The sequence below is a fragment of the Salvelinus fontinalis genome, chromosome 16 (assembly GCF_029448725.1).
Source record: "Salvelinus fontinalis isolate EN_2023a chromosome 16, ASM2944872v1, whole genome shotgun sequence".
Taxonomy (NCBI): domain Eukaryota; kingdom Metazoa; phylum Chordata; class Actinopteri; order Salmoniformes; family Salmonidae; genus Salvelinus; species Salvelinus fontinalis.
This window is the reverse complement of record NC_074680.1, coordinates 48,571,670-48,593,747: the sequence shown is the minus strand read 5'-3', so window position 1 is coordinate 48,593,747 and position 22,078 is coordinate 48,571,670. Positions and strand designations below refer to the sequence as shown.

At 47.5% G+C, this 22,078-nt stretch overlaps 1 protein-coding gene across 3 annotated transcripts in view; it reads left to right on the top strand.

Annotated features, from left to right (window-relative positions):
• The window catches only part of znf106a (zinc finger protein 106a), a 76,880-nt gene that overhangs the window by 8,416 nt on the left and 46,386 nt on the right, over window positions 1-22,078 (top strand). The window lies entirely within an intron of this gene.

The window sequence follows — 22,078 nt, the reverse complement described above, 5'->3', positions numbered from 1 at the left end:
GAACTTACGCTAACTTACCCATGCACGGAACTTACGCTAACTTACCCATGCACGGAACTTACGCTAACTTACCCATGCACGGAACTTACCCATGCACGGAACTTACGCTAACTTACCCATGCACGGAACTTACACTAACTTACCCATGCATGGAACTTACGCTAACTTACCCATGCATGGAACTTACGCTAACTTACCCAGAACTTACACTAACTTACCCATGCACGGAACTTACACTAACTTACCCATGCACGGAACTTACACTAACTTACCCAGACACTGAACTTACGCTAACTTACCCAGACACTGAACTTACGCTAACTTACCCAGACACTGAACTTACGCTAACTTACCCATGCACTGAACTTACACTAACTTACCCAGACACTGAACTTACACTAACTTACCCAGAACTTACACTAACTCACCCATGTACAGGTGCACAAATTGTTGCACATTTACCCTCATTTTTCCTGCAGAGCGAGTTGGGTTGTGTTTGAGATGAATGAATTCCCACAACTGTTTCAGGAGATGATGCTGCAACTCCTGCCAAGTCTTGTGATCAGGAAAACCTTCCGGCACTTGACATTGGTCACGTGTGCGACTGGTCACGTGTGCGACTGGTCACGTGTGTGATTTGGTCACGTGTGTGATTTGGTCACGTGTGTGATTTGGTCACGTGTGTGATTTGGTCACGTGTGTGATTTGGTCACGTGTGTGATTTGGTCACGTGTGTGATTTGGTCACGTGTGTGATTTGGTCACGTGCGTGATTTGGTCACGTGTGTGATTTGGTCAGGTGTGTCCGGCGTAGCATTAGCTGGGAAATGGATAGGGGCACAGCTGCCACAACTATGGCATATATTTATATATAGATACAATCTGACTGGAACAACAGTCTCAGACCAGCTGACTGTAACAACTGGCCCGGACCAACTGACGACTGGAACTGGGCCTAAATTCTTTGGGGGGGGGGCACTAGCCACCAGCCACCAGCCACTGTGGTAGGTAGATTTTAAAAAATCTACCAGCCATTAATTTTTAACACCCAAAATATTTTTCCCTGACATAATTACATCAAAAAATGTTTTTGTTGTTGTTGTTGACCTGGGTCTTTTAACCAAAATATCAGATGAGACAAAATGTTCAGCTGCCCCTTTAAGGGTGGGAGGTTACCGTGGTGACGGGGCCACTCACTTCCTGTCACGCTTTGTCTGTGTGTGTGTGAGATTTGGGATCTGGCTCATCACTATCAGCTGAAGCAGCAGGCTCAAACTAACTTTTGAAAAACAACCAAGTTTGGGATCAGAACAATGTAAATAGCTAAGAAACACAAGGACAAAGTCTCACTTTTTTTTTTTTAACTTTAGAGTAAATTAGACTATTGTTTATGCCTGTGTGCAGCGCCTACAAAAATTAATCTTCACTCAGTGCACACAGCTTCCCCTGCTAGGCAGCGCGAGGTGGGATATAGGATTCATATTTCTTTGTGTGATTAGCAGCTATGAAACAAAACAGCAGAAATACTTTGAAAACAGCTACTGCAGCATTTTCCTGTTATAAAACGCAACTCGCACGTGCTCATACATGACTTTGACTATTTTTATTCGCAAATGTAATGTTTCCACTGTAGCCCTGTATATTGACCACCCGCCAACGTGGCTGGTGAAAGGGACATTCTTACCCGACAGTACCTAAATCTAACCGTGTTAAATTTATGCCCCGGCCTGGAACAACAGGCCCGGACCAACTGACTGGAACAACAGGCCCGGACCAACTGACTGGAACAACAGGCCCCGACCAACTGACTGGAGCAACAGGCCCCGGACCAACTGACTGGAGCAACAGGCCCCGGACCAACTGACTGGAGCAACAGGCCCCGGACCAACTGACTGGAGCAACAGGCCCCGGACCAACTGACTGGAGCAACAGGCCCCGGACCAACTGACTGGAGCAACAGGCCCCGGACCAACTGACTGGAGCAACAGGCCCCGGACCAACTGACTGGAGCAACAGGCCCCGGACCAACTGACTGGAGCAACAGGCCCCGGACCAACTGACTGGAGCAACAGGCCCCGGACCAACTGACTGGAGCAACAGGCCCCGGACCAACTGACTGGAGCAACAGGCCCCGGACCAACTGACTGGAGCAACAGGCCCCGGACCAACTGACTGGAGCAACAGGCCCCGGACCAACTGACTGGAGCAACAGGCCCCGGACCAACTGACTGGAGCAACAGGCCCCGGACCAACTGACTGGAGCAACAGGCCCCGGACCAACTGACTGGAGCAACAGGCCCCGGACCAACTGACTGGAGCAACAGGCCCCGGACCAACTGACTGGAGCAACAGGCCCCGGACCAACTGACTGGAGCAACAGGCCCCGGACCAACTGACTGGAGCAACAGGCCCCGGACCAACTGACTGGAGCAACAGGCCCCGGACCAACTGACTGGAGCAACAGGCCCCGGACCAACTGACTGGAGCAACAGGCCCCGGACCAACTGACTGGAGCAACAGGCCCCGGACCAACTGACTGGAGCAACAGGCCCCGGACCAACTGACTGGAGCAACAGGCCCCGGACCAACTGACTGGAGCAACAGGCCCCGGACCAACTGACTGGAGCAACAGGCCCCGGACCAACTGACTGGAGCAACAGGCCCCGGACCAACTGACTGGAGCAACAGGCCCCGGACCAACTGACTGGAGCAACAGGCCCCGGACCAACTGACTGGAGCAACAGGCCCCGGACCAGCTGACTGGAGCAACAGGCCCCGACCAACTGACGACCAGCTGACTGGAACCACAGGCCTGAACCAACTGACGACCAACTGACTGGAACCACAGGCCTGAACCAACTGACGACCAGCTGACTGGAACCACAGGCCCCGACCAACTGACGACCAGCTGACTGGAACAACAGGCCTGAACCAACTGACGACCAGCTGACTGGAACAACAGGCCTGAACCAATTGACGACCAGCTGACTGGAACAACAGGCCTGAACCAATTGACGACCAGCTGACTGGAACAACAGGCCTGAACCAACTGACGACCAGCTGACTGGAACAACAGGCCTGAACCAATTGACGACCAGCTGACTGGAACAACAGACCCGAACCAACTGACTGGAACAACAGACCCCAACCATTTGACGACCAGCTGACTGGAACAACAGATTGTAGGTAGTGTCCCTGAACGGCACCCTATTCCCTACATAGTGCACTACTTTTGACTAGAGTCCTTTAGGTCTTGGTCAAAAGAAGTGCACTAAATGGGAGATAGGGTGTCATGTGGGACACAGTCGGCACTCTGCAACTATTTCAAGTGACTGTCGTGGAGATTACTGAAATATGTGACCGCAGCGGGCAGTCTCTTAACTGTAACAACTAGGGGACGGGAGAGGCTCTTAACTGTACCATTTAGGAGAGAGGAGAGGCTCTTAACTGTACCATCTAGAGGAGAGGAGAGGCTCTTAACTGTACCATCTAGGAGAAAGGAGAGGCTCTTAACTGTACCATCTAGGAGAAAGGAGAGGCTCTTAACTGTACCATCTAGGGGAGAGACTCTTAACTGTACCATCTAGGGGAGAGGAGAGGCTCTTAACTGTACCATCTAGGAGAAAGGAGAGGCTCTTAACTGTACCATCTAGGAGAAAGGAGAGGCTCTTAACTGTACCATCTAGGGGAGAGGCTCTTAACTGTACCATCTAGGAGAAAGGAGAGGCTCTTAACTGTACCATCTAGGGGAAAGGAGAGGCTCTTAACTGTACCATTTAGGAGAAAGGAGAGGCTCTTAACTGTACCATCTAGGAGAGAGGCTCTTAACTGTACCATCTAGGAGAGAGGCTCTTAACTGTACCATCTAGGAGAGAGGCTCTTAACTGTACCATCTAGGAGAAAGGAGAGGCTCTTAACTGTACCATCTAGGAGAGAGGAGAGACTCTTAACTGTACCATCTAGGAGAGAGGAGAGGCTCTTAACTGTACCATCTAGGAGAAAGGAGAGACTCTTAACTGTACCATCTAGGAGAGAGGAGAGACTCTTAACTGTACCATCTAGGAGAGAGGAGAGGCTCTTAACTGTACCATCTAGGAGAGAGGCTCTTAACTGTACCATCTAGGAGAAAGGAGAGGCTCTTAACTGTAACATCTAGAGGAGAGGCTCTTAACTGTACCATCTAGGAGAGAGGAGAGGCTCTTAACTGTACCATCTAGGAGAGAGGCTCTTAACTGTACCATCTAGGAGAGAGGCTCTTAACTGTACCATCTAGGAGAGAGGCTCTTAACTGTACCATCTAGGAGAAAGGAGAGGCTCTTAACTGTACCATCTAGGAGAGAGGCTCTTAACTGTACCATCTAGGAGAGAGGCTCTTAACTGTACCATCTAGGAGAGAGGCTCTTAACTGTACCATCTAGGAGAGAGGCTCTTAACTGTACCATCTAGGAGAGAGGAGAGGCTCTTAACTGTACCATCTAGGAGAGAGGCTCTTAACTGTACCATCTAGGAGAGAGGCTCTTAACTGTACCATCTAGGAGAGAGGCTCTTAACTGTACCATCTAGGAGAGAGGCTCTTAACTGTACCATCTAGGAGAGAGGCTCTTAACTGTACCATCTAGGAGAGAGGAGAGACTCTTAACTGTACCATCTAGGGGAGAGGCTCTTAACTGTACCATCTAGGAGAAAGGAGAGGCTCTTAACTGTACCATCTAGGAGAGAGGCTCTTAACTCTACCATCTAGGAGAGAGGCTCTTAACTGTACCATCTAGGAGAGAGGCTCTTAACTGTACCATCTAGGAGAGAGGCTCTTAACTGTACCATCTAGGAGAGAGGCTCTTAACTGTACCATCTAGGAGAAAGGAGAGGCTCTTAACTGTACCATCTAGGAGAAAGGAGAGGCTCTTAACTGTACCATCTAGGAGAAAGGAGAGGCTCTTAACTGTACCATCTAGGAGAGAGGAGAGACTCTTAACTGTACCATCTAGGAGAAGGGAGAGGCTCTTAACTGTACCATCTAGGAGAGAGGAGAGGCTCTTAACTGTACCATCTAGGAGAGAGGAGAGGCTCTTAACTGTACCATCTAGGAGAAAGGAGAGGCTCTTAACTGTACCATCTAGGAGAGAGGCTCTTAACTGTACCATCTAGGAGAGAGGCTCTTAACTGTACCATCTAGGAGAGAGGCTCTTAACTGTACCATCTAGGAGAAAGGAGAGGCTCTTAACTGTACCATCTAGGAGAGAGGAGAGGCTCTTAACTGTACCATCTAGAGGAGAGGCTCTTAACTGTACCATCTAGGAGAGAGGCTCTTAACTGTACCATCTAGGGGAAAGGAGAGGCTCTTAACTGTACCATCTAGGAGAAAGGAGAGGCTCTTAACTGTACCATCTAGGAGAGAGGAGAGGCTCTTAACTGTACCATCTAGGAGAAGGGAGAGGCTCTTAACTGTACCATCTAGGAGAGAGGAGAGACTCTTAACTGTACCATCTAGGAGAAGGGAGAGGCTCTTAACTGTACCATCTAGAGGAGAGGCTCTTAACTGTACCATCTAGAGGAGAGGCTCTTAACTGTACCATCTAGGAGAGAGGAGAGGCTCTTAACTGTACCATCTAGGAGAGAGGAGAGACTCTTAACTGTACCATCTAGGAGAGAGGAGAGGCTCTTAACTGTACCATCTAGAGGAGAGGCTCTTAACTGTACCATCTAGGAGAAGGGAGAGGCTCTTAACTGTACCATCTAGGAGAAAGGCTCTTAACTGTACCATCTAGGGGAGAGGCTCTTAACTGTACCATCTAGGAGAAAGGAGAGGCTCTTAACTGTACCATCTAGGAGAAAGGAGAGGCTCTTAACTGTACCATCTAGAGGAGAGGCTCTTAACTGTACCATCTAGGGGAGAGGCTCTTAACTGTACCATCTAGGGGAGAGGCTCTTAACTGTACCATCTAGGAGAAAGGCTCTTAACTGTACCATCTAGGGGAGAGGCTCTTAACTGTACCATCTAGGGGAGAGGCTCTTAACTGTACCATCTAGGAGAAAGGCTCTTAACTGTACCATCTAGGGGAGAGGCTCTTAACTGTACCATCTAGGAGAGAGGAGAGACTCTTAACTGTACCATCTAGGGGAGAGGCTCTTAACTGTACCATCTAGGAGAAAGGAGAGGCTCTTAACTGTACCATCTAGGAGAAAGGAGAGACTCTTAACTGTACCATCTAGGAGAGAGGAGAGACTCTTAACTGTACCATCTAGGAGAGAGGAGAGGCTCTTAACTGTACCATCTAGGAGAGAGGAGAGACTCTTAACTGTACCATCTAGGAGAGAGGAGAGGCTCTTAACTGTACCATCTAGGAGAAGGGAGAGGCTCTTAACTGTACCATCTAGGAGAAAGGAGAGGCTCTTAACTGTACCATCTAGGAGAGAGGAGAGACTCTTAACTGTACCATCTAGGGGAGAGGAGAGGCTCTTAACTGTACCATCTAGGAGAGAGGCTCTTAACTGTACCATCTAGGAGAGAGGAGAGACTCTTAACTGTACCATCTAGGAGAGAGGAGAGGCTCTTAACTGTACCATCTAGGAGAAGGGAGAGGCTCTTAACTGTACCATCTAGGAGAGAGGAGAGGCTCTTAACTGTACCATCTAGGAGAGAGGAGAGACTCTTAACTGTACCATCTAGGAGAAAGGAGAGGCTCTTAACTGTACCATCTAGAGGAGAGGCTCTTAACTGTACCATCTAGGAGAAAGGAGAGGCTCTTAACTGTACCATCTAGGAGAAAGGAGAGGCTCTTAACTGTACCATCTAGGGGAGAGGCTCTTAACTGTACCATCTAGAGGAGAGGCTCTTAACTGTACCATCTAGGAGAAAGGAGAGGCTCTTAACTGTACCATCTAGGAGAAAGGAGAGGCTCTTAACTGTACCATCTAGGAGAAAGGAGAGGCTCTTAACTGTACCATCTAGGGGAGAGGCTCTTAACTGTACCATCTAGGAGAAAGGAGAGGCTCTTAACTGTACCATCTAGGGGAAAGGAGAGGCTCTTAACTGTACCATTTAGGAGAAAGGAGAGGCTCTTAACTGTACCATCTAGGAGAGAGGCTCTTAACTGTACCATCTAGGAGAGAGGCTCTTAACTGTACCATCTAGGAGAGAGGAGAGACTCTTAACTGTACCATCTAGGAGAAAGGAGAGGCTCTTAACTGTACCATCTAGGAGAGAGGAGAGGCTCTTAACTGTACCATCTAGGAGAAAGGAGAGGCTCTTAACTGTACCATCTAGGAGAAAGGAGAGGCTCTTAACTGTAACATCTAGAGGAGAGGCTCTTAACTGTACCATCTAGGAGAAAGGAGAGGCTCTTAACTGTACCATCTAGGAGAGAGGAGAGGCTCTTAACTGTACCATCTAGGAGAAAGGAGAGGCTCTTAACTGTACCATCTAGGAGAAAGGAGAGGCTCTTAACTGTAACATCTAGAGGAGAGGCTCTTAACTGTACCATCTAGGAGAGAGGCTCTTAACTGTACCATCTAGGAGAGAGGAGAGACTCTTAACTGTACCATCTAGGAGAAAGGAGAGGCTCTTAACTGTACCATCTAGGAGAAAGGAGAGGCTCTTAACTGTACCATCTAGGAGAGAGGAGAGGCTCTTAACTGTACCATCTAGGAGAGAGGAGAGGCTCTTAACTGTACCATCTAGGAGAAAGGAGAGGCTCTTAACTGTACCATCTAGGAGAGAGGCTCTTAACTGTACCATCTAGGAGAGAGGCTCTTAACTGTACCATCTAGGAGAGAGGCTCTTAACTGTACCATCTAGGAGAGAGGCTCTTAACTGTACCATCTAGGAGAGAGGCTCTTAACTGTACCATCTAGGAGAGAGGCTCTTAACTGTACCATCTAGGAGAGAGGCTCTTAACTGTACCATCTAGGAGAGAGGCTCTTAACTGTACCATCTAGGAGAGAGGCTCTTAACTGTACCATCTAGGAGAGAGGCTCTTAACTGTACCATCTAGGAGAGAGGCTCTTAACTGTACCATCTAGGAGAAAGGAGAGGCTCTTAACTGTACCATCTAGGAGAGAGGAGAGACTCTTAACTGTACCATCTAGGGGAGAGGCTCTTAACTGTACCATCTAGGAGAAAGGAGAGGCTCTTAACTGTACCATCTAGGAGAGAGGCTCTTAACTCTACCATCTAGGAGAGAGGCTCTTAACTGTACCATCTAGGAGAGAGGCTCTTAACTGTACCATCTAGGAGAGAGGCTCTTAACTGTACCATCTAGGAGAGAGGCTCTTAACTGTACCATCTAGGAGAAAGGAGAGGCTCTTAACTGTACCATCTAGGAGAAAGGAGAGGCTCTTAACTGTACCATCTAGGAGAGAGGAGAGGCTCTTAACTGTACCATCTAGGAGAAAGGAGAGGCTCTTAACTGTACCATCTAGGAGAGAGGCTCTTAACTGTACCATCTAGGAGAGAGGCTCTTAACTGTACCATCTAGGAGAGAGGCTCTTAACTGTACCATCTAGTTGAAAGGAGAGGCTCTTAACTGTACCATCTAGGAGAGAGGAGAGGCTCTTAACTGTACCATCTAGAGGAGAGGCTCTTAACTGTACCATCTAGGAGAGAGGCTCTTAACTGTACCATCTAGGGGAAAGGAGAGGCTCTTAACTGTACCATCTAGGAGAAAGGAGAGGCTCTTAACTGTACCATCTAGGAGAGAGGAGAGGCTCTTAACTGTACCATCTAGGAGAAGGGAGAGGCTCTTAACTGTACCATCTAGGAGAAGGGAGAGGCTCTTAACTGTACCATCTAGGAGAAGGGAGAGGCTCTTAACTGTACCATCTAGAGGAGAGGCTCTTAACTGTACCATCTAGAGGAGAGGCTCTTAACTGTACCATCTAGGAGAGAGGAGAGGCTCTTAACTGTACCATCTAGGAGAGAGGAGAGACTCTTAACTGTACCATCTAGGAGAGAGGAGAGGCTCTTAACTGTACCATCTAGAGGAGAGGCTCTTAACTGTACCATCTAGGAGAAGGGAGAGGCTCTTAACTGTACCATCTAGGAGAAAGGCTCTTAACTGTACCATCTAGGGGAGAGGCTCTTAACTGTACCATCTAGGAGAAAGGAGAGGCTCTTAACTGTACCATCTAGGAGAAAGGAGAGGCTCTTAACTGTACCATCTAGAGGAGAGGCTCTTAACTGTACCATCTAGGGGAGAGGCTCTTAACTGTACCATCTAGGGGAGAGGCTCTTAACTGTACCATCTAGGAGAAAGGCTCTTAACTGTACCATCTAGGGGAGAGGCTCTTAACTGTACCATCTAGGGGAGAGGCTCTTAACTGTACCATCTAGGAGAAAGGCTCTTAACTGTACCATCTAGGGGAGAGGCTCTTAACTGTACCATCTAGGAGAGAGGAGAGACTCTTAACTGTACCATCTAGGGGAGAGGAGAGGCTCTTAACTGTACCATCTAGGAGAAAGGAGAGGCTCTTAACTGTACCATCTAGGAGAAAGGAGAGGCTCTTAACTGTACCATCTAGGAGAGAGGCTCTTAACTGTACCATCTAGGGGAGAGGCTCTTAACTGTACCATCTAGGAGAAAGGAGAGACTCTTAACTGTACCATCTAGGGGAGAGGAGAGGCTCTTAACTGTACCATCTAGGAGAAGGGAGAGGCTCTTAACTGTACCATCTAGGAGAAGGGAGAGGCTCTTAACTGTACCATCTAGGAGAGAGGAGAGGCTCTTAACTGTACCATCTAGGGGAGAGGAGAGACTCTTAACTGTACCATCTAGGGGAGAGGAGAGGCTCTTAACTGTACCATCTAGGAGAAAGGAGAGGCTCTTAACTGTACCATCTAGGAGAAAGGAGAGGCTCTTAACTGTACCATCTAGGAGAGAGGAGAGACTCTTAACTGTACCATCTAGGGGAGAGACTCTTAACTGTACCATCTAGGGGAGAGGCTCTTAACTGTACCATCTAGGAGAGAGGAGAGACTCTTAACTGTACCATCTAGGGGAGAGGCTCTTAACTGTACCATCTAGGAGAGAGGAGAGACTCTTAACTGTACCATCTAGGAGAAGGGAGAGGCTCTTAACTGTACCATCTAGGAGAGAGGAGAGACTCTTAACTGTACCATCTAGGGGAGAGGCTCTTAACTGTACCATCTAGGAGAGAGGAGAGGCTCTTAACTGTACCATCTAGGAGAGAGGAGAGGCTCTTAACTGTACCATCTAGGAGAGAGGAGAGACTCTTAACTGTACCATCTAGGGGAGAGGCTCTTAACTGTACCATCTAGGAGAGAGGAGAGACTCTTAACTGTACCATCTAGGAGAAGGGAGAGGCTCTTAACTGTACCATCTAGGAGAGAGGAGAGACTCTTAACTGTACCATCTAGGAGAGAGGAGAGGCTCTTAACTGTACCATCTAGGAGAAGGGAGAGGCTCTTAACTGTACCATCTAGGAGAGAGGAGAGGCTCTTAACTGTACCATCTAGGAGAGAGGAGAGACTCTTAACTGTACCATCTAGGGGAGAGGCTCTTAACTGTACCATCTAGGAGAGAGGAGAGACTCTTAACTGTACCATCTAGGAGAGAGGCTCTTAACTGTACCATCTAGGAGAGAGGAGAGGCTCTTAACTGTACCATCTAGGAGAGAGGAGAGGCTCTTAACTGTACCATCTAGGAGAAAGGAGAGGCTCTTAACTGTACCATCTAGGAGAGAGGAGAGGCTCTTAACTGTACCATCTAGGAGAAAGGAGAGGCTCTTAACTGTACCATCTAGGAGAGAGGCTCTTAACTGTACCATCTAGGGGAGAGGAGAGGCTCTTAACTGTACCATCTAGGAGAGAGGAGAGACTCTTAACTGTACCATCTAGGAGAAAGGCTCTTAACTGTACCATCTAGGGGAGAGGCTCTTAACTGTACCATCTAGGAGAGAGGAGAGGCTCTTAACTGTACCATCTAGGAGAAAGGAGAGGCTCTTAACTGTACCATCTAGGAGAAAGGAGAGGCTCTTAACTGTACCATCTAGGGGAAAGGAGAGGCTCTTAACTGTACCATCTAGGAGAAAGGAGAGGCTCTTAACTGTACCATCTAGGAGAGAGGCTCTTAACTGTACCATCTAGGAGAGAGGCTCTTAACTGTACCATCTAGGAGAGAGGCTCTTAACTGTACCATCTAGGAGAGAGGCTCTTAACTGTACCATCTAGGAGAGAGGAGAGGCTCTTAACTGTACCATCTAGAGGAGAGGCTCTTAACTGTACCATCTAGGAGAGAGGCTCTTAACTGTACCATCTAGGGGAAAGGAGAGGCTCTTAACTGTACCATCTAGGAGAAAGGAGAGGCTCTTAACTGTACCATCTAGGAGAGAGGAGAGGCTCTTAACTGTACCATCTAGGAGAAGGGAGAGGCTCTTAACTGTACCATCTAGGAGAAGGGAGAGGCTCTTAACTGTACCATCTAGGAGAAAGGAGAGGCTCTTAACTGTACCATCTAGGAGAAGGGAGAGGCTCTTAACTGTACCATCTAGGAGAGAGGCTCTTAACTGTACCATCTAGAGGAGAGGCTCTTAACTGTACCATCTAGGAGAGAGGAGAGGCTCTTAACTGTACCATCTAGGAGAGAGGAGAGGCTCTTAACTGTACCATCTAGGAGAGAGGAGAGACTCTTAACTGTACCATCTAGGAGAGAGGAGAGACTCTTAACTGTACCATCTAGGAGAGAGGAGAGGCTCTTAACTGTACCATCTAGGAGAGAGGAGAGACTCTTAACTGTACCATCTAGGAGAGAGGAGAGACTCTTAACTGTACCATCTAGGAGAGAGGAGAGACTCTTAACTGTACCATCTAGGAGAGAGGAGAGGCTCTTAACTGTACCATCTAGGAGAAAGGAGAGGCTCTTAACTGTACCATCTAGGAGAAAGGAGAGGCTCTTAACTGTACCATCTAGGAGAAAGGAGAGGCTCTTAACTGTACCATCTAGGAGAAGGGAGAGGCTCTTAACTGTACCATCTAGAGGAGAGGCTCTTAACTGTACCATCTAGAGGAGAGGCTCTTAACTGTACCATCTAGGAGAGAGGCTCTTAACTGTACCATCTAGGAGAAAGGAGAGGCTCTTAACTGTACCATCTAGGAGAGAGGAGAGGCTCTTAACTGTACCATCTAGAGGAGAGGCTCTTAACTGTACCATCTAGGAGAGAGGCTCTTAACTGTACCATCTAGGGGAAAGGAGAGGCTCTTAACTGTACCATCTAGGAGAAAGGAGAGGCTCTTAACTGTACCATCTAGGAGAGAGGAGAGGCTCTTAACTGTACCATCTAGGAGAAGGGAGAGGCTCTTAACTGTACCATCTAGGAGAGAGGAGAGACTCTTAACTGTACCATCTAGGAGAAGGGAGAGGCTCTTAACTGTACCATCTAGAGGAGAGGCTCTTAACTGTACCATCTAGAGGAGAGGCTCTTAACTGTACCATCTAGGAGAGAGGAGAGGCTCTTAACTGTACCATCTAGGAGAGAGGAGAGACTCTTAACTGTACCATCTAGGAGAGAGGAGAGGCTCTTAACTGTACCATCTAGAGGAGAGGCTCTTAACTGTACCATCTAGGAGAAGGGAGAGGCTCTTAACTGTACCATCTAGGAGAAAGGCTCTTAACTGTACCATCTAGGGGAGAGGCTCTTAACTGTACCATCTAGGAGAAAGGAGAGGCTCTTAACTGTACCATCTAGGAGAAAGGAGAGGCTCTTAACTGTACCATCTAGAGGAGAGGCTCTTAACTGTACCATCTAGGGGAGAGGCTCTTAACTGTACCATCTAGGGGAGAGGCTCTTAACTGTACCATCTAGGAGAAAGGCTCTTAACTGTACCATCTAGGGGAGAGGCTCTTAACTGTACCATCTAGGGGAGAGGCTCTTAACTGTACCATCTAGGAGAAAGGCTCTTAACTGTACCATCTAGGGGAGAGGCTCTTAACTGTACCATCTAGGAGAGAGGAGAGACTCTTAACTGTACCATCTAGGGGAGAGGCTCTTAACTGTACCATCTAGGAGAAAGGAGAGGCTCTTAACTGTACCATCTAGGAGAAAGGAGAGACTCTTAACTGTACCATCTAGGAGAGAGGAGAGACTCTTAACTGTACCATCTAGGAGAGAGGAGAGGCTCTTAACTGTACCATCTAGGAGAGAGGAGAGACTCTTAACTGTACCATCTAGGAGAGAGGAGAGGCTCTTAACTGTACCATCTAGGAGAAGGGAGAGGCTCTTAACTGTACCATCTAGGAGAAAGGAGAGGCTCTTAACTGTACCATCTAGGAGAGAGGAGAGACTCTTAACTGTACCATCTAGGGGAGAGGAGAGGCTCTTAACTGTACCATCTAGGAGAGAGGCTCTTAACTGTACCATCTAGGAGAGAGGAGAGACTCTTAACTGTACCATCTAGGAGAGAGGAGAGGCTCTTAACTGTACCATCTAGGAGAAGGGAGAGGCTCTTAACTGTACCATCTAGGAGAGAGGAGAGGCTCTTAACTGTACCATCTAGGAGAGAGGAGAGACTCTTAACTGTACCATCTAGGAGAAAGGAGAGGCTCTTAACTGTACCATCTAGAGGAGAGGCTCTTAACTGTACCATCTAGGAGAAAGGAGAGGCTCTTAACTGTACCATCTAGGAGAAAGGAGAGGCTCTTAACTGTACCATCTAGGGGAGAGGCTCTTAACTGTACCATCTAGAGGAGAGGCTCTTAACTGTACCATCTAGGAGAAAGGAGAGGCTCTTAACTGTACCATCTAGGAGAAAGGAGAGGCTCTTAACTGTACCATCTAGGAGAAAGGAGAGGCTCTTAACTGTACCATCTAGGGGAGAGGCTCTTAACTGTACCATCTAGGAGAAAGGAGAGGCTCTTAACTGTACCATCTAGGGGAAAGGAGAGGCTCTTAACTGTACCATTTAGGAGAAAGGAGAGGCTCTTAACTGTACCATCTAGGAGAGAGGCTCTTAACTGTACCATCTAGGAGAGAGGCTCTTAACTGTACCATCTAGGAGAGAGGAGAGACTCTTAACTGTACCATCTAGGAGAAAGGAGAGGCTCTTAACTGTACCATCTAGGAGAGAGGAGAGGCTCTTAACTGTACCATCTAGGAGAAAGGAGAGGCTCTTAACTGTACCATCTAGGAGAAAGGAGAGGCTCTTAACTGTAACATCTAGAGGAGAGGCTCTTAACTGTACCATCTAGGAGAAAGGAGAGGCTCTTAACTGTACCATCTAGGAGAGAGGAGAGGCTCTTAACTGTACCATCTAGGAGAAAGGAGAGGCTCTTAACTGTACCATCTAGGAGAAAGGAGAGGCTCTTAACTGTAACATCTAGAGGAGAGGCTCTTAACTGTACCATCTAGGAGAGAGGCTCTTAACTGTACCATCTAGGAGAGAGGAGAGACTCTTAACTGTACCATCTAGGAGAAAGGAGAGGCTCTTAACTGTACCATCTAGGAGAAAGGAGAGGCTCTTAACTGTACCATCTAGGAGAGAGGAGAGGCTCTTAACTGTACCATCTAGGAGAGAGGAGAGGCTCTTAACTGTACCATCTAGGAGAAAGGAGAGGCTCTTAACTGTACCATCTAGGAGAGAGGCTCTTAACTGTACCATCTAGGAGAGAGGCTCTTAACTGTACCATCTAGGAGAGAGGCTCTTAACTGTACCATCTAGGAGAGAGGCTCTTAACTGTACCATCTAGGAGAGAGGCTCTTAACTGTACCATCTAGGAGAGAGGCTCTTAACTGTACCATCTAGGAGAGAGGCTCTTAACTGTACCATCTAGGAGAGAGGCTCTTAACTGTACCATCTAGGAGAGAGGCTCTTAACTGTACCATCTAGGAGAGAGGCTCTTAACTGTACCATCTAGGAGAGAGGCTCTTAACTGTACCATCTAGGAGAAAGGAGAGGCTCTTAACTGTACCATCTAGGAGAGAGGAGAGACTCTTAACTGTACCATCTAGGGGAGAGGCTCTTAACTGTACCATCTAGGAGAAAGGAGAGGCTCTTAACTGTACCATCTAGGAGAGAGGCTCTTAACTCTACCATCTAGGAGAGAGGCTCTTAACTGTACCATCTAGGAGAGAGGCTCTTAACTGTACCATCTAGGAGAGAGGCTCTTAACTGTACCATCTAGGAGAGAGGCTCTTAACTGTACCATCTAGGAGAAAGGAGAGGCTCTTAACTGTACCATCTAGGAGAAAGGAGAGGCTCTTAACTGTACCATCTAGGAGAGAGGAGAGGCTCTTAACTGTACCATCTAGGAGAAAGGAGAGGCTCTTAACTGTACCATCTAGGAGAGAGGCTCTTAACTGTACCATCTAGGAGAGAGGCTCTTAACTGTACCATCTAGGAGAGAGGCTCTTAACTGTACCATCTAGTTGAAAGGAGAGGCTCTTAACTGTACCATCTAGGAGAGAGGAGAGGCTCTTAACTGTACCATCTAGAGGAGAGGCTCTTAACTGTACCATCTAGGAGAGAGGCTCTTAACTGTACCATCTAGGGGAAAGGAGAGGCTCTTAACTGTACCATCTAGGAGAAAGGAGAGGCTCTTAACTGTACCATCTAGGAGAGAGGAGAGGCTCTTAACTGTACCATCTAGGAGAAGGGAGAGGCTCTTAACTGTACCATCTAGGAGAAGGGAGAGGCTCTTAACTGTACCATCTAGGAGAAGGGAGAGGCTCTTAACTGTACCATCTAGAGGAGAGGCTCTTAACTGTACCATCTAGAGGAGAGGCTCTTAACTGTACCATCTAGGAGAGAGGAGAGGCTCTTAACTGTACCATCTAGGAGAGAGGAGAGACTCTTAACTGTACCATCTAGGAGAGAGGAGAGGCTCTTAACTGTACCATCTAGAGGAGAGGCTCTTAACTGTACCATCTAGGAGAAGGGAGAGGCTCTTAACTGTACCATCTAGGAGAAAGGCTCTTAACTGTACCATCTAGGGGAGAGGCTCTTAACTGTACCATCTAGGAGAAAGGAGAGGCTCTTAACTGTACCATCTAGGAGAAAGGAGAGGCTCTTAACTGTACCATCTAGAGGAGAGGCTCTTAACTGTACCATCTAGGGGAGAGGCTCTTAACTGTACCATCTAGGGGAGAGGCTCTTAACTGTACCATCTAGGAGAAAGGCTCTTAACTGTACCATCTAGGGGAGAGGCTCTTAACTGTACCATCTAGGGGAGAGGCTCTTAACTGTACCATCTAGGAGAAAGGCTCTTAACTGTACCATCTAGGGGAGAGGCTCTTAACTGTACCATCTAGGAGAGAGGAGAGACTCTTAACTGTACCATCTAGGGGAGAGGAGAGGCTCTTAACTGTACCATCTAGGAGAAAGGAGAGGCTCTTAACTGTACCATCTAGGAGAAAGGAGAGGCTCTTAACTGTACCATCTAGGAGAGAGGCTCTTAACTGTACCATCTAGGGGAGAGGCTCTTAACTGTACCATCTAGGAGAAAGGAGAGACTCTTAACTGTACCATCTAGGGGAGAGGAGAGGCTCTTAACTGTACCATCTAGGAGAAGGGAGAGGCTCTTAACTGTACCATCTAGGAGAAGGGAGAGGCTCTTAACTGTACCATCTAGGAGAGAGGAGAGGCTCTTAACTGTACCATCTAGGGGAGAGGAGAGACTCTTAACTGTACCATCTAGGGGAGAGGAGAGGCTCTTAACTGTACCATCTAGGAGAAAGGAGAGGCTCTTAACTGTACCATCTAGGAGAAAGGAGAGGCTCTTAACTGTACCATCTAGGAGAGAGGAGAGACTCTTAACTGTACCATCTAGGGGAGAGACTCTTAACTGTACCATCTAGGGGAGAGGCTCTTAACTGTACCATCTAGGAGAGAGGAGAGACTCTTAACTGTACCATCTAGGGGAGAGGCTCTTAACTGTACCATCTAGGAGAGAGGAGAGACTCTTAACTGTACCATCTAGGAGAAGGGAGAGGCTCTTAACTGTACCATCTAGGAGAGAGGAGAGACTCTTAACTGTACCATCTAGGGGAGAGGCTCTTAACTGTACCATCTAGGAGAGAGGAGAGGCTCTTAACTGTACCATCTAGGAGAGAGGAGAGGCTCTTAACTGTACCATCTAGGAGAGAGGAGAGACTCTTAACTGTACCATCTAGGGGAGAGGCTCTTAACTGTACCATCTAGGAGAGAGGAGAGACTCTTAACTGTACCATCTAGGAGAAGGGAGAGGCTCTTAACTGTACCATCTAGGAGAGAGGAGAGACTCTTAACTGTACCATCTAGGAGAGAGGAGAGGCTCTTAACTGTACCATCTAGGAGAAGGGAGAGGCTCTTAACTGTACCATCTAGGAGAGAGGAGAGGCTCTTAACTGTACCATCTAGGAGAGAGGAGAGACTCTTAACTGTACCATCTAGGGGAGAGGCTCTTAACTGTACCATCTAGGAGAGAGGAGAGACTCTTAACTGTACCATCTAGGAGAGAGGCTCTTAACTGTACCATCTAGGAGAGAGGAGAGGCTCTTAACTGTACCATCTAGGAGAGAGGAGAGGCTCTTAACTGTACCATCTAGGAGAAAGGAGAGGCTCTTAACTGTACCATCTAGGAGAGAGGAGAGGCTCTTAACTGTACCATCTAGGAGAAAGGAGAGGCTCTTAACTGTACCATCTAGGAGAGAGGCTCTTAACTGTACCATCTAGGGGAGAGGAGAGGCTCTTAACTGTACCATCTAGGAGAGAGGAGAGACTCTTAACTGTACCATCTAGGAGAAAGGCTCTTAACTGTACCATCTAGGGGAGAGGCTCTTAACTGTACCATCTAGGAGAGAGGAGAGGCTCTTAACTGTACCATCTAGGAGAAAGGAGAGGCTCTTAACTGTACCATCTAGGAGAAAGGAGAGGCTCTTAACTGTACCATCTAGGGGAAAGGAGAGGCTCTTAACTGTACCATCTAGGAGAAAGGAGAGGCTCTTAACTGTACCATCTAGGAGAGAGGCTCTTAACTGTACCATCTAGGAGAGAGGCTCTTAACTGTACCATCTAGGAGAGAGGCTCTTAACTGTACCATCTAGGAGAGAGGCTCTTAACTGTACCATCTAGGAGAGAGGAGAGGCTCTTAACTGTACCATCTAGAGGAGAGGCTCTTAACTGTACCATCTAGGAGAGAGGCTCTTAACTGTACCATCTAGGGGAAAGGAGAGGCTCTTAACTGTACCATCTAGGAGAAAGGAGAGGCTCTTAACTGTACCATCTAGGAGAGAGGAGAGGCTCTTAACTGTACCATCTAGGAGAAGGGAGAGGCTCTTAACTGTACCATCTAGGAGAAGGGAGAGGCTCTTAACTGTACCATCTAGGAGAAAGGAGAGGCTCTTAACTGTACCATCTAGGAGAAGGGAGAGGCTCTTAACTGTACCATCTAGGAGAGAGGCTCTTAACTGTACCATCTAGAGGAGAGGCTCTTAACTGTACCATCTAGGAGAGAGGAGAGGCTCTTAACTGTACCATCTAGGAGAGAGGAGAGGCTCTTAACTGTACCATCTAGGAGAGAGGAGAGACTCTTAACTGTACCATCTAGGAGAGAGGAGAGACTCTTAACTGTACCATCTAGGAGAGAGGAGAGGCTCTTAACTGTACCATCTAGGAGAGAGGAGAGACTCTTAACTGTACCATCTAGGAGAGAGGAGAGACTCTTAACTGTACCATCTAGGAGAGAGGAGAGACTCTTAACTGTACCATCTAGGAGAGAGGAGAGGCTCTTAACTGTACCATCTAGGAGAAAGGAGAGGCTCTTAACTGTACCATCTAGGAGAAAGGAGAGGCTCTTAACTGTACCATCTAGGAGAAAGGAGAGGCTCTTAACTGTACCATCTAGAGGAGAGGCTCTTAACTGTACCATCTAGGAGAGAGGAGAGACTCTTAACTGTACCATCTAGGAGAGAGGAGAGGCTCTTAACTGTACCATCTAGAGGAGAGGCTCTTAACTGTACCATCTAGGAGAAAGGAGAGGCTCTTAACTGTACCATCTAGGAGAAGGGAGAGGCTCTTAACTGTACCATCTAGGAGAAAGGAGAGGCTCTTAACTGTACCATCTAGGAGAAAGGAGAGGCTCTTAACTGTACCATCTAGGAGAGAGGAGAGACTCTTAACTGTACCATCTAGGGGAGAGGAGAGACTCTTAACTGTACCATCTAGGAGAAAGGAGAGGCTCTTAACTGTACCATCTAGGAGAAAGGAGAGGCTCTTAACTGTACCATCTAGGAGAAAGGAGAGGCTCTTAACTGTACCATCTAGGAGAAAGGAGAGGCTCTTAACTGTACCATCTAGAGGAGAGGCTCTTAACTGTACCATCTAGGAGAAGGGAGAGGCTCTTAACTGTACCATCTAGGAGAAAGGCTCTTAACTGTACCATCTAGGGGAGAGGCTCTTAACTGTACCATCTAGGAGAAAGGAGAGGCTCTTAACTGTACCATCTAGGAGAAAGGCTCTTAACTGTACCATCTAGGGGAGAGGCTCTTAACTGTACCATCTAGGAGAAAGGAGAGGCTCTTAACTGTACCATCTAGGAGAAAGGAGAGGCTCTTAACTGTACCATCTAGAGGAGAGGCTCTTAACTGTACCATCTAGGGGAGAGGCTCTTAACTGTACCATCTAGGGGAGAGGCTCTTAACTGTACCATCTAGGAGAAAGGCTCTTAACTGTACCATCTAGGGGAGAGGCTCTTAACTGTACCTTCTAGGAGAAAGGCTCTTAACTGTACCATCTAGGAGAGAGGAGAGACTCTTAACTGTACCAACTAGGGGAGAGGCTCTTAACTGTACCATCTAGGGGAGAGGAGAGGCTCTTAACTGTACCATCTAGGAGAAAGGAGAGACTCTTAACTGTACCATCTAGGAGAGAGGAGAGGCTCTTAACTGTACCATCTAGGGGAGAGGAGAGGCTCTTAACTGTACCATCTAGGAGAGAGGAGAGGCTCTTAACTGTACCATCTAGGAGAAAGGAGAGGCTCTTAACTGTACCATCTAGGAGAAAGGAGAGACTCTTAACTGTACCATCTAGGAGAAAGGAGAGGCTCTTAACTGTACCATCTAGGAGAAGGGAGAGGCTCTTAACTGTACCATCTAGGAGAGAGGAGAGACTCTTAACTGTACCATCTAGGAGAGAGGAGAGACTCTTAACTGTACCATCTAGGAGAGAGGAGAGACTCTTAACTGTACCATCTAGGAGAAGGGAGAGGCTCTTAACTGTACCATCTAGGAGAGAGGCTCTTAACTGTACCATCTAGAGGAGAGACTCTTAACTGTACCATCTAGGAGAGAGGCTCTTAACTGTACCATCTAGGGGAGAGGCTCTTAACTGTACCATCTAGGAGAGAGGAGAGACTCTTAACTGTACCATCTAGGAGAGAGGAGAGACTCTTAACTGTACCATCTAGGAGAGAGGAGAGGCTCTTAACTGTACCATCTAGGAGAGAGGAGAGACTCTTAACTGTACCATCTAGGAGAGAGGCTCTTAACTGTACCATCTAGGAGAAAGGAGAGGCTCTTAACTGTACCATCTAGGAGAAAGGAGAGGCTCTTAACTGTACCATCTAGGAGAGAGGAGAGACTCTTAACTGTACCATCTAGGAGAAAGGAGAGGCTCTTAACTGTACCATCTAGGAGAGAGGAGAGGCTCTTAACTGTACCATCTAGGAGAAAGGAGAGGCTCTTAACTGTACCATCTAGGAGAGAGGAGAGGCTCTTAACTGTACCATCTAGGAGAGAGGAGAGGCTCTTAACTGTACCATCTAGGAGAAAGGAGAGGCTCTTAACTGTACCATCTAGGAGAGAGGCTCTTAACTGTACCATCTAGGGGAGAGGCTCTTAACTGTACCATCTAGGAGAAAGGAGAGGCTCTTAACTGTACCATCTAGGGGAGAGGCTCTTAACTGTACCATCTAGGGGAGAGGCTCTTAACTGTACCATCTAGGGGAAAGGAGAGGCTCTTAACTGTACCATCTAGGAGAAAGGAGAGGCTCTTAACTGTACCATCTAGGGGAGAGGCTCTTAACTGTACCATCTAGGAGAAGGGAGAGGGGAATGTGTTATAATTTTTGCCAACATTTGTTAGTTCTGGTTGTTTTAAGATAAATCAGTATATTATATTATCATGAGTTCCGAGTCTAGTTGAGATGTAACTCTTATGACTTTAAAATATTGTTCCTTTATTTAAACTGAATTAACGTCTTTGTCATTGACAGTAAAATGGACGTGCACTTGTAGACATTATTCCCTTTTTTTCTTCATTTTTTTTTAATCAAGTGAGAATTGCTGTCCACCACAAACCTATGAAAAACACATTTTTGATTAGAGACTATATGCAAAGATATTTATATTTAGCCTGTATTGATTCACTGATTACATTATTGAACCCATTGTTTTTTGATTCACTGATTACGATATTCAACTTTGATTATCATTGTTTGTTATTTTGGGCCCTTGTGCCCTTCGTACTATTGCACAAGACAAAACAGTGCACTTCCAAATCAACCCCCCCCCCCCACATCCGAACCTAATCAATGAGTTAACAGAACGTCAGGGAGCCGAGGTCAGTATAACAATGACAGTTCTTCTGAGAGGGTTGAACCTCTTGCCAATAAAGTCACGGTACCTCTCAGCCCCTCTCTACAGCGAGACATACCGGGAGAGGGTTTGTGTAAGGCGTCCTAAATTAAACCCTAGCCCCTATAGAGGGCTCTGATCAACAGTAGTGCGCTATATAGCGAATAGGGGGCCATATAGGATGCACACTTCTTTGGTGAATTATCTACAGCTGTTACTTGGCCACGGCTCCGGTTACAACCAGCCTCACGATTGGTTCACAGGCGAAGCAGCTCCACAGTTGGGTATTCAGTAGGATAACGTGGGTGGGGGGGGTGGGGAGGTTATCTGAGGTGGGGGGGGGTTGTTATCTGAGGTGCATAGCAGAAATAGAGAGCGGCTGACTGAGCACAGCCCCAGAGCACAGCAGACTACCACCATGACAGCAGCAGCACGCTAGGCTGAGGCTGCTGTCCCTCCCTGCCTAAGAGGGTGTGCCTGTCTCCACATCGGCCACAGCACGGCCCGTGCTCCCTTAACCT